Source organism: Eptesicus fuscus, chromosome 3, assembly GCF_027574615.1.
Source record: "Eptesicus fuscus isolate TK198812 chromosome 3, DD_ASM_mEF_20220401, whole genome shotgun sequence".
NCBI lineage: Eukaryota > Metazoa > Chordata > Mammalia > Chiroptera > Vespertilionidae > Eptesicus > Eptesicus fuscus.
In genome coordinates, this window is record NC_072475.1 from 100,719,824 (window position 1) to 100,732,959 (window position 13,136).

Genomic DNA, 13,136 nt, shown 5'->3' on the forward strand with positions numbered 1-13,136 from the left:
CTTACCATACTTTCAAGCCCTAAGTTAATGAACTTATGACTCCTTCAACCAGCACCATGGAAAATTGCCTCCAGTAAATGCAGAAACAAGCATGAATTTATATATCCCCCAAGACTTTTGTATGTTGGGAATATTAAGAAAAAAATCCTCCAGAGGTGTTTAATTCTGAGACTTAGGCAAAAGAAAAAGAAGTTTTTTATTTTTCTTGCTTAAAGTTAGACTGTATATTTTAAAAGCCTTTGTCCTCAGTATTTCTGTAGAGTAAGGTCTGAATGAACGCAGAAGTTGATCCAAACTCTTTTAGGGCACACTATACAACTGAGTCCTGTCCAAGTCTGACAATGCAAAGCTCCAGCCTAGGAGGGCTTCAAGTATAGAAGACTCTAAACTAAGACTAGTTTGGGTGTCCATGTAAGATGGACTTCAGTGCCTTCATGAACCACATACAGTAAATATAAAATGCTCTATGTTTGTGCATGTGAATTTTTATAAGGAGAAATCATTGTTCTTAAAGGGAGTCATACCCTAATAAAAAGGTAAGGAGGTCTGTTCTACAGTATATAGATCGCCTCAGGTCTCTCTGATTTCTACTTGGGAATTGCAGCAAGGAGATTACAAATCTTAGAGACTCTGCTTGCCAGGCTCATCTGTGTTAGATCAGATGGAAAGGTTTTAGTAATCCTTCATATCCTTCAGAAAACTTGTCCACAAGAGGAAGCTCAGGGGCCTTAGCACAGGTAGTATGAGACTCTCATTTCCGATGAACTGAGAACTAATCTTGAGACTGTGACTACAGATGGTTATGTTATGCCCTTATATTATGAACAATAGTCTGAGGCTCCAGGCCACTTTTTAGCCCTTTTCTACTTGGAATAAATACAATAAATATTTTTTGGTACTCTCAATGATGCTATTAAGCTTTCCTTTAAACAATGGAAAGTTTTTATTTTATTTTATTTACACTCAATCTCTAGATAAAAAATTTAAACCTCAACACATAGTGGATTTTGATTTAAAAGAAATGCCCAAAGATAGCGGAAAACCAAGATGGCTGCATAAGGTATACACCTGTACGTGCTGCCTCTTACAACCACACCAAAACTACAACTAAAAGATAAAACGACTATCACCCAGAACCACAGGAAAGCTGGCTGAGTAGAAGTTCTACAACTATAAGGAAAGAAAAAAGCACATTGAGACTGTGTAGGAGGTGCAGAGCCTCAGAAAAGCAGAGGTACAGAGGCGCGCATGGAGAGGGTTGGCAACTGAGGACGCGGTTGTCTTTTTCAAGTGGGAGGGAGACACAAGCTCCTGACTGCTCTGAACTCCAGTTTCTGGTGAGACTCTGGGGACCCAGACTCCTACAGGGAGAAACTGGACTGTCTGGCATCAGGTCAGAAAGTGAGGGTGGCTTTATCGCAGAGGTGCGCGTAGGAATCATTGTTTACTGCGCTGGGGAGTGGGACTCGGGGACGCAGAAACGCAGAGATGCAGAGACGGCTAACTGGCAGCCATTGCTGTTTGCCATGCCCTAGTGATTCCCTGAGACCCCGCCCCACACAATTTACAAACCTACCCAAACAGTGCACAGTGGCTTTTGCATTTGAATGGCCTGCCCTACCACAGCTTAACCTAACAAACTGCAGCTGGGTCAGCTCCAAAACTTCCAAACCCCAGACAAAGAGGAGAAATCTGCAGATCTTGCTGTAGCTCCTGCTGGGTGGCCTCAGACAGGAGCTGACTTGCACCTCCTTGGAGATCCAGGAGCCAGTGTACCTAGTAGTCAGTGTGAGACGACACCAGATTTCAACTCTTCACATCCATAAGCAACACACTCAAGAGGCAGACTCAGTGAGCACCAAAGCCCCACTGAAGCAAGGCCTGCCCCATAAGGGTGTCTCCAGCACAGCAGTTCTTCCATTATAGACACAGCTGATCCTCACAGCCAATTGACCTGAAGGTCAATTCCTCCCAGTATACCAACAGCAATCAAGGTTTAACTACAACAAGATTGTGCACCCAGCCCACAAAGGGGTGCACCAAGAGTGTCCACCTCAGGTGATTGGGGAGGTTGAGCCACTGGGCCCTATAGGTCACCTACCACACAAAGCCACTCCATCAACACAAGGAAGCAGCCAAAATGTGGAGACAAAGAAACATGTCACGAATGAAATAAATGGAGGAAAGCAAACTACTGGATATAGAGTTCAAAATCACAGTTATAAGGTTATTCAAGAATCTTCTAGAAACCACCAAGAAACTTAGTGAGACCTTCAAGGATCTTAGTGAGAATGCCAAAAAAATGGAAAAGGACCAGTCAGAAATTAAGTATACACTGTCTGAAATAAAGAATAATATACATAAATTCAACAGTAGACTAGAGGACCCCAAGAATCAAGTCAAAGATTTTAAATATGAGGAAGCAAAAAACACCCAACCAGAAAAACAAAAAGAAAAAATATAAAGATAGTGTAAGGAGCCTCTGGGACAACTTCAAGAGTACCAACATCCAAATTATGAGGGTGCCAGAAGAAGAGAGAGAGCAAGATATTGAAAACCTATTTGAAGAAATAATGACAGAAAACTTTCTTTACCTGGTGAAAGAAATAGACTTACAAGTCCAGGAAGCACACAGAACCCCAAACAAGAGGAATCCAAAGAGGACCACACCAAGATACATCATAATTAAAATGCCAAGGGCAAAAGACAAAGAGAGAATCTTGAAAGCAGCAAGAGAAAAACAGTTAGTTACCTACAAGGGAGTACCTATACAATTGTCAGCTGATTTCTCAACAGAAACTATGCAGGCCAGAAGGGAGTGGCAAGAAATATTCAAAGTGATGAACAGCAAGAACCTACAACCAAGATTATTCTACCCAGAAAAGCTATCATTTAGAATTTAAGGTCAGATAAAGAGCTTCACATACAAGAAAAAGCTAAAGGAGTTCATCACCACCAAACCAAGATTATATGAAATGCTGAAGGGTATTCTTTAAGAAGAGGAAGAAGAAGAAAAAGGTAAAGATAAAAATTATGAACAACACAGTGACAACAAATACATATCTATCAACAAGCGAATCTAAAAATCTAGTCAATAAAAAAAAATCTTATGAACAGAATAAACTGGTGAATATAATAGAATCAAGGGCATAGAAAGGGAGTAGACTGACAATTCTTGGGGGGAAGGGGGTATGAGAGGTGCTGGAAGAGATTGGACAAAAATCTTACACTTATGGATGAGGACAGTGGCAGTGGGTAAGGGCATGGGGGGTGAAAATCAGGTGGAGGGGAGCTATGAGGGGGGGGGAAAGAGGAACATCTGTAATAATCTGAATAAATATTTATTAAAAAAAAGAACAAAAAAAGAAAAGAAATGCCCGGAATTCCTCAAAAACAGTCTGTGTGTTAAGGTCTTGTTACTTGGAGTGTGGTTCCCCAGGCTGAAGCAGTTCCTGCAAACATTAAAATGCATAGTCTCAGGTCCCATCCCAGTATTGCTAAATCAGCATCTGTATTCTTAACAAGATCCTTAGGTGATCTGCATGAACATTAAAGTTTGAGAAGCATTATTTATGCTGTATAATTTCATTTTCTGTGTGTGTGTGTGTGTGTGTGTGTGTGTGTGTGTGTGTGTGTGTGTTGGGGAAGTGGAACAAGGCTGGGAGACATCATCCATCTTTACCAGAATTTTCTCACTTTTACCTTTGTAAAGCTTGACATTTTATTTCAAGTCTTCAGTGACTGCTGTCAACTGGAACTGTGGATCCATCTGGAATTCCTTAGGTAAAGGATGACAGCCAGTGACTAAGAGTTGTGAAGTTCTTAATTCACCTGGACATGGACACACTTGCAGCATCCTGGTACCCAGCACTAGAATTGTCTCCACCTAGCCCTGCCCCCGTAAGTGCCCTTTTAAGATTATCAGTGTCTCTTGTGTTGCCCTGTAGTTTTTTAAACTATATTTTTATTTATTTTGAGAGAGAGAGAAAGAGAGAGAGAGAGAGAGAGAGAGAGAGAGAGAGAGAAACATCAATGTGAGATAGGAACATCAATCAGCTACCTTCTACAACTGCCCCTCCCCCGCCCCCTGCCCCGACCGGGGATCAGGTCCAAAACCTGGGCATGTGCTCTGACCAAGAATTAAACTGACAACTTTTCAGTGCACAGGATGACACCCAACCCACTGAGAACACTGGCCGGAGCATTGCCTTGTAATCTTAAAGAAGGCACAGGTTCTCTAAATGTTGTTTCTTTAGGATTTTTAATTTGTTCATTTCACCTTTTGAAAGACAAATGATAAGGCTGTGGCTTTAGTTTTTAGTGTACCACCATTGTCTTTTTGGCTTGTAGAATTCCAATTAAAATGTAAATTTCTGGAAAATGCTAAGAATTATTACTGATGAAACTTATAATTGGCTAGACAACATAAAATATCTCTATAAAATTTAATATTAAAGCCAGTTTTCAAAGGGTAGTTCTGATTTGGAATGTCTGTAAGATGGCATTGAAACTAGGTATTAAACTTTTTTCTATATTATGTTCAAATATTTTAAATCATCCATTCCTTTCTATTCTATTTTATAGGTCACATTGTGAGGATAAAGAATAATAAATAGATAATTTGTTTTCTGGTAATTAAAGGAATATATTATTCATGAAAAAAATCTGAAGTTAAAAGGAACTATTTGCAGGCAATTTTTGGTAACCTGGTTTGCATTCTTGAGTTGCACAAACAAATCTTTCAATTTCTTGCCTACTTCCAATTTTGTGTTACTCTAAAAACTATCCTATTAGGTTCTAAAAAGTTATAACAGTGAAAGCAAATATTTCTATCTGTAATCTAAAATTTTCCCCCAGAAAATGAGGCTAATGATAGCTGCCATGCAATTTTGTTGGGTATTTTTTAAAGTTAACATTTATTGATTTTTACTTAACTACACTTCAAGCATTTATCATATGTGAATGGGGGTTGAAGATTATTTAAATTTTGTACCTAACATTTTTTAAATCGAGAGAGAGAGAGAGAGAGAGAGAGAGAGAGAGAGAGAGAGAAACATTGATTGTCTTTTGTATGTGCCCTGCTCTGACCAGAATCCAGCCTGCAACCTTCTTTTAGGGCAAGGGATGCTGCTCCAACCAAGTGAGCCATTCCAGCTAGGCTCACGAAATAAGCCAGTCAGAGAAAGATAATATCACATGATCTCACTCATTTGTGTAATATAATGAACACCATAAACTGATGAACAAAAACAGATCCAGAGACAGAGATGCATCAATCAGACCGTCAAACTTCAGAGGGAAAGTAGGGGAGGGTGGGGGTAAGGGGAAGAGATCGAGCAAAGGACTTGTATGCCTGCATATAAGCCTAACCAATGGACACAGACACCAGGGAGGGGAGAGGGTATGAGTGGGGGTGGTGGGAGAGCAATGGGGGGATAAGGACACATACCTTAATCAATAAAGTTAAAAAAAAATTTGCCTATAAAATGGCCATAAGACTCCTGTGCAGATGAACTAGTTAATGTAGTGCTAACTCTTTAGAAAGGCAAACTGTTAGGCCCTGCTCCAGAAATTTGTGCTGGAGCTCAGTCCTCTGGTTTAACAAGCTCTCCTGGTGTTCCTGACGCACAAGGAAGTGTGAGAACCCTGCTCGAGGTAGAGTTCCTAAGAATTGTTCACTGGGGAGGTAAGGACCATAACCACATTACATTGGATTAAGGAATGAAAAAAGGAGAATATTGGAGATGAAAAGGTGTCAAGAACACATTCCTATATTAGTAAATGGAACTGAGAAGGAGGCTGGAGAGAATACTAGGACAAGTATATTTAGGAAAAAGTGTAGGCTATTAGTTGCTGTTTTTTCCCCAATGAAACCACTTCATATGCTGTTTTAAAAATATTTCTTATTGATGTCAGAGAGAAAGGGAGAGGGAGAGAGAGATAGAAACATCAATGATGAGAAAGAATCATCAATTGTCTGCCTCCTGGATGCCCCCTACTGGGGATCGAGCCTGCAATGCAGGCATACGCTCTGACTGGGAATCGAACAGTGACCTCCTGGTTCATAGCTTGATGCTCAGTCCCTGAGCCATGCTGGTCAGGCTTCATATGCTTTTTTAAAATTATTTTTTTCATCAAGATACATGTGTAGTGAAAAAAAAAAGAGCACAGAGTTTGCAATCCAAGAGAACAGATAAAACTTATACAGGGAGAAACATATATGATAAACAAATTAAAAAAGTTTAAAACTTCTGAAAATAAAAGTTGTATATCAATAAATTTGCAATACTTTTCAATTTATACATAAAAGTAGCCATTTTTATAAATTAAGTATAACACCCAATATTTGTGAACTTGTAAAGAAAGGAGTATAGTCTCTATACTGATGTTGGCCACTAAAATTGGCATACTCTTTTATGATGACTAAACAACCAAAAGTATGAAAAGTCAATTATGGTCATTGTGTTTGATTCAATAATTCCATCTCCATGGATCTACCCTAACAAAATAATTCAAGAGAAGAAAATGTCTCTGTATAAAATATATTGCTGTATATCCTGTCTTCCTTCCTCAATAGTACACTCTTGGATATTTTTACTTATGTGCCTCTTATATACCCTACTAGAGGCCTGGTGCATGAAATTCGTGCATGGGGGGGAGGGTCCCCTCAGCCCAGCCTGAACCCTCTCCAAACCTGGACCCCTCAGGGGATGTCCCACATCCCTCTCACAATCCTGGACTGCTGGCTCCTAATAGCTCACCTGCCTGCTTGCCTGGTTGCCCCTAAGTGCCCCCCCCCTGCTGGCCTGGTCTCTCCCAACTGTCCCCCTGCCAGCCTGGTTGCCCTTCATGGCCCCCCACTGGCCTGGTCACCTCGTGCAGTCTGTTTGTTCAGTCATTTGGTCGTCCCTCACTAACCCCTCTGCCAGCTTGGTCGCCCCATGCAGGCTGCTTGTTCAGTCATTTGGTCGTCCCTTGGGCCAGCCTTGGGCAGCTGGGCAGCCACCATCCGAGGCTTGCCTGCACCTCGGCTGGCCCTGGGTGGCTGGGGGGTTAAGGGGACTGGGTGCTGCCATCTTGTGGCTGAGGGTGCTGCCATCTTTGTGATGGTGTGAGGGTCAATTAGCATATTCCCTCTTTATTAGATTGCATGGGTACACTAGCATAGATCTTTTCATATTGCATTATAGTTTCATTTACATGTCTATGGTAAGAACCCTTAAAATCTATTTCTCTTTCTTACAATGTACTAGTAAGTAGAACTTAATTTTCTTTCAACTGGACACACATTCTCCCAGAATGAAAATATTGTCTAGCATCCCTTAATGCTAAGTGTCACCATGACGCCTATGACACCTGGCCAATGGAAAATAAAGTATTGTGTGGCAGTTTGGGGGAATCTTTTGTAAAATATGCTGATATCAACCTATTGCCTTTGCTTTCCATTTCAGTTCCTGGAAAGTAAGAGTGGGGTCTGGAATTATCTTAGTGTACAAAGAAGAATGCTACACTCCAGAGATGGCAAAGCAGAAAGCTACAAGCTGAATAAGCAGCACTGAGATTTCTACATCTGGATACTTATTTTAAAAAGAAATAGATTTCTTTCTAATAGAAGTAATGTGTTTAGGGTCACTTATTCATACACAATCCTAATAAAAATGATATAAAATCTATCTTTGTGAACTACTTGAAGGTAGAAAGTATAGTTTATTCACTTTTGTCTTTAGTACATATTGCATAAATATATACTGTATAAAATCAGTTTTTTATAAACCATAATAGATTTCTGAAATGTCCTTAAATTAAGTTTGCCAAATAAAAATGCATAGAACATTAACATAATTACACTAACAATGATTCATTACTTACCTTAATATTTTTAAATTTTTAAAATACATTTTAATATCAAGATGTAGAGAGAATATAATTTCTTTTTTTCATTTTTTTTATTTCAAGAAATACGATTTTAAATATAATAATGTTACTTGTTATAAACCTTAATATTTCAAGAAAAACAATCTGAAATATAATAAAGTTACATGCAACAAACATTAATATCTCAAGAAAAACAATTTTCAATATGATAATGTTTCATGCAATAAACACCAATTATTCAAGAAAAATGATATTACATATAATAACTAGAGTCTCGGTGCACGAATTCATGCACCAGTAGGGTCCCTGGGCCTGGCCTTTGGGATTGGGCTGAAACCAGCTCTCCAACATCCCCCAAGGGGTCCCAGATTGTGAGAGGGCACAGGCCAGGTCGAGGGACCCCACTGGTGCACAATCAGGGCAGGAGAGAAACACGGCAGGTTGGCGAGCCGGGGAGGGACTGCAGGAGGGCTGCAGGGCATGTATAGCTGTCTCGCTCAGTCCCAATTGGCTGGACCCCAGTAGCAAGCTAACCTACCAGTCAGAATGTCTGCCCCTGGTGGTCAGTGCACACCATAGTGAGCAGTTGAGTGGCCTTAGCATATGATTAGCATATTATGCTTTGATTGGTTGAATGGATGACCAGAAGACCAGACACTTAGCATATTAGGCTTTTATTATATAGGACTAGAGGCCTGGTGCATGAAATTTATGAACAGGGTAGGGGAGTCCCTCAGCCTGGCCTGAATCATCTCACAATTCGGGAACCCTCAGGGGATGTCCGACTGCTGGTTAGTCCGACATCCCTGTCTCAATTTGGGACCACTGGCTCCTAACCGCTCGCCTGCCTGCCTGCCTGATTGCTCCTCACCACTCTGCCTGCCTGCCTGATGCCCCTAACTGCTCACCTGCCTACCTGATTGCCCCTAACCACTCACCTGCCTGCCTGATTGCCCTTAACTGCTCACCTGTCAGCTTGATTTCCCCTAACCGCCTCTGCCTCAGCCCCTGCACCCAGGACCCAGGCTTCCCTCCTCTGGCCTGCCACAGGCAACCAGGACCCAGGCTTCCCTCCCACTGGCTGGCCACAGGCACCCAGGACCCCAGACAGCATCGCCCGGGCCCCAGCTTTGTCGGGAAGGACGTCCAGAATGACATCTGGAAGATGTCCGGTCTATCCAGTCTATTTAGCATATTACCCTTTTATTACTATAGATATTACATACAATAAACATTAATATTTCAAGAATAAAATGATTTTAAGTATAATAATATTACCAAAACTGTACTAACATATTATGATATCACAAAAGTTGTAGGAAATATTAAATATCTGCAAATAACAGGATTACTTATATTATATTCTAGCATATTTTTCCCCCTCTGGCTCTATTTTTGTTCAGCAGTTTATGTTGCTCATTATATTCCACAAATGAGAGAGATCATATATTTATCTTTCTCTGACTGGGTTATTTCACTTAGCATGATGCTTTTAAAGTCTATTTTGTCAGATGTGAGTATTGCTACTCCAGCTTTTTTTTTCTTTTCCATTTGCATGGAAAAAAATTTTCCATCCCTTCACTTTCATCCTGTGTGTGTCTTTTGTTTTGAGGTGCATCTCTTGTAGACAGCATATAGTTGGGTCATATTTTTTTATCCATTCAGCCACCCTACACCTTTTGATTGGAGCATTTAATCCATTTACATTTAGGGTTATTATTGAGAAGTACTTATTTATAGCCATTTTAATTCTACATGGCTAGGTTTCTCTCTCTGTTTCTTCTTCTCAGCAATCTCTTATAGCAATCCCTTTAGCATTTCTTGTCATGCTGGCTTGGTGGTGATGGACTCCTTTAGCCTTTTTTGTTTGTTTGTTTGTTTGTTTGTTTGGGAAGCTCTTTATTTGACAGTCTATTTTGAATGATGGCCTTGCTGGATATAGTAATCTTGGTCTCAGATCCTTGCTTTCCATTACCTTGAGTACTTCATGCCATTCCCTTCTGGCCTGTGGAGTTTCTGATGAGAAATCAGGATTCAGCCTTATGGGAACTCCTTTGTAGGTAACAGTTTGCTTTTCTCTTGCTGCCTTTATGATTCTCTCTTTGTCTTTAATTTTTTGGCATTTTAATTATGATGTGTCTAGGCATGGGCCTGTTTAGATTCTTCTTGCTTGAGGTTCTCTGTGCCTCCTGAACTTGTGTGACTTTTTCCTTTACCAGGTTAGGTAAGTTTTCTAACATTATTTCTTTAAAAACTTCTCTATTCCTTTCTCCCTTTCTGCCTCTTCTGGCACACCTACTATTCTAATGTTGTTAAGTTTCACATTGTCCCACAGGTCTCTGAAACTGTCCTCCTGTTTTTTAATATTTTTTTTCTTTTTGGTTCTCTAATTGAGTGATATTTTCAACTCTGTCTTCTAATTCACTGATTGGATCCTCAGTTTCCCCTAATCTGCTGTGTATTCCTTCCAATGTATTCTTTATTTGTGTTATGACATTCTTTATCTCACACTGTTCTTTTTCCATAGTTACTATATCTTTTTTCATACTGTTGAGCATTTTTAACATCATTACTCTGAACTCTGTTTCAGATAAATTTCTTATCTAGGCTTCATTTATCTCTTCTTCTGGAGAATTCACTAGTTCTTTCATTTGAGGGTTGTTCCTTTGTCTCCTCATTTTGGTTGTCTGTTTGGGTTTGTAACTATGCATGAGGTAGATCCTCTACACCTCTCACTCTCTAGTGCAGGACAGTGTTAAAGGCTGTTTCTGACTAATTGGAACAGGCTAAGATGCAAAGCCTCCAGACAGTGCCTCTGTATACAGCAGTGATGGCGAACCTATGACACACATGTCAGCACTGACACGCATAGCCATTCTTTTTTTTAAATAAATCTTTATTGTTCAGATTATTACAATTGTTTCTCCTTTTTTCCCCTATATCTCCACATCATCCGGTTCCCTCCCCCCCTGTTGTCCTTTTCCATAGGTGTATGATTTTTGTCCAGTCTCTTCCCATACCCCCCACACAGACACCCCTTTCCCCCTGAGAATTATTAATCCACTCCCATTCTATGCCTCTGATTCTATTATGTTCACCAGTTTATTCTGTTCCTCAGATTTTTAATTCACTTGATTTTTAGAATCACTTGTTGATAGATATGTATCTGTTGTTCATAATTTTTTTCTTTACTTTTTTCTTCTTTTCAAAGAATACCTTTCAGCATTTCATATAATACTGGTTTGGTGGTGATTAACTCCTTTAGCTTTTTCTTATCTGTGAAGCTCTTTATCTGCCCTTCAATTCTGAATGATAACTTTGCTGGGTAGAGTAGTCTTGGTTGTAGGTTCTTGCTATTCATCACTTTGAATATTTCTTGCCATTCCCGTCTGGCCTGCATAGTTTCTGTTGAGAAATCAGCTGACAGTCGTATGGGTGCTCCCTTGTAAGTAACTAACTGTTTTTCCTCTTGCTGCTTGTAAGATTCTCTCTTTGTCTTTTCCCCTCGGCATTGTAATTATGATGTATCTTGGTGTGGTCCTCTTTGGATTCCTCTTGTTTGGGGTTCTGTGCGCTTCCTGAACCTGTAAGTCTATTTCTTTCACCAGGTGGGGGAAGTTTTCTGTCATTATTTCTTCAAATAGGTTTTCAGTATCATGCTCTCTCTCTTCTGGCACCCCCCAAAAATTCGGATATTGGTACACTTAAAGCCATCCCAGAGGCTCCTTATGCTATCCTCACACTTTTGGATTCTTCTTTCTGCCTCTCTGGTTGGGTGTTTTTTTCTTCCTCATATTCCAGATCTTTCAGGGCACGGAGAAACCAGCCCCTCTAAGGGCGGAGCAGACAGGAAGCCAAAGCTTGTCTGCGCCACCCTGAGACTCCACCCCATCCAAGCTGAGCACAGAAGCTCTCCCAGCGGAGACACTGCTGATCCTCACAGCCAACTGGCTTGGAGATCAACTCCTGCCAGTGATACCAACAATCCCAACCACTCTAAACTCCAGTTTCTGGGGACACACGGGGGACCCAGATGCCTACGGGACTCTCGGCCATCGGTCGGAGAGTGAGAGTGACTTTTCTGTCGGTGTGGATGACACCAGATTTCAACCACTCTCATAAGGGACACATTCAAGAGGCAGACTCAGTGAGCACCAAAGCCCTACTATGTCTCCAGCACAGCAATTCTTCTGTTATAGACACAGCAGGCCCTCACAACCAATTGGACCGGAGGTCAATTCCTCCCAACAGCAATCAGGGCTTTTAACTACACCAAGACTTTCCACTCATCCCACAAAGGGGAGTACCAAGAGCGACCACCTAGGGTGATTGGGGAAACTGAGCTACCAGCCCCTATAGGTCACCAACCACACAAAGCCACTCCATCAACACAGGGAGGCAGCCAAAATGTGAAGACATCGAAGTATGTCACAAGTAGGAGAGATAGATGAAAGCAAACTAATGGACGACACAGTGTTCAGAACCATATTTATAAGGTTACTCAAGAATCTTCTAAAAACTGCTGAGAAACTTGAAGAGACTTTCAAGGACCTAAATGAGAATACCAAAAAAATAGAAAAGGACCAGTCAGAAATTATGCATATACTGTCTGAAATAAAGAATATACAGAGTAGACCACCGCACCTGAAGAGTCAAACGCATAGCCATTTTTGATGACATGCGGCCGCTGAGGCAGCCGCATGCTGAGGATGAAACATTTGCTGCTCCTGAGGATGAAACATTTGCGAAATAATGTTTTTTCCTCAAAGTGACACACTACTCGAGTTATGCTCAGTTTTTTGGCGAAGTTTGACACACCAAGCTCAAAAGGTTGCCCATCACTGGTATACAGACTAATAGGATTCCCACTTGAATTGCCCCCCAGGCAATCATCCTCAGGTGTGGTGAGAGTTTTTTCAACAGGGTGGGGCAGTTGCTTCTGCCTGGAGGCTAATTGTTACTTTTAATCTCTTAAGTGGCCCCAGGGCAAGGTGTTTTCCAATAGGGTGTGTCAAATGACTTCCCCCCAGGCAAGGCAGATGTCTGTGTTGGAAAGATGTCCTCTGCTGGGTGATGGAATGGCTTGGGGTGTCTGCCGTCTGAGCTCTATCCCCGAGTCCCCAGTCCTGGGTTCTGCTCTCACAGCTCCAGTCCACTTCACCCTCCCTCTGCTGGAGCACAAGGTGGGTGGCTCCACAGGGAATTTTTGTGCATTGGCCCTTTAATAGGGTGCCCGAACTTTCAGCTGCCACTCCCTGGCA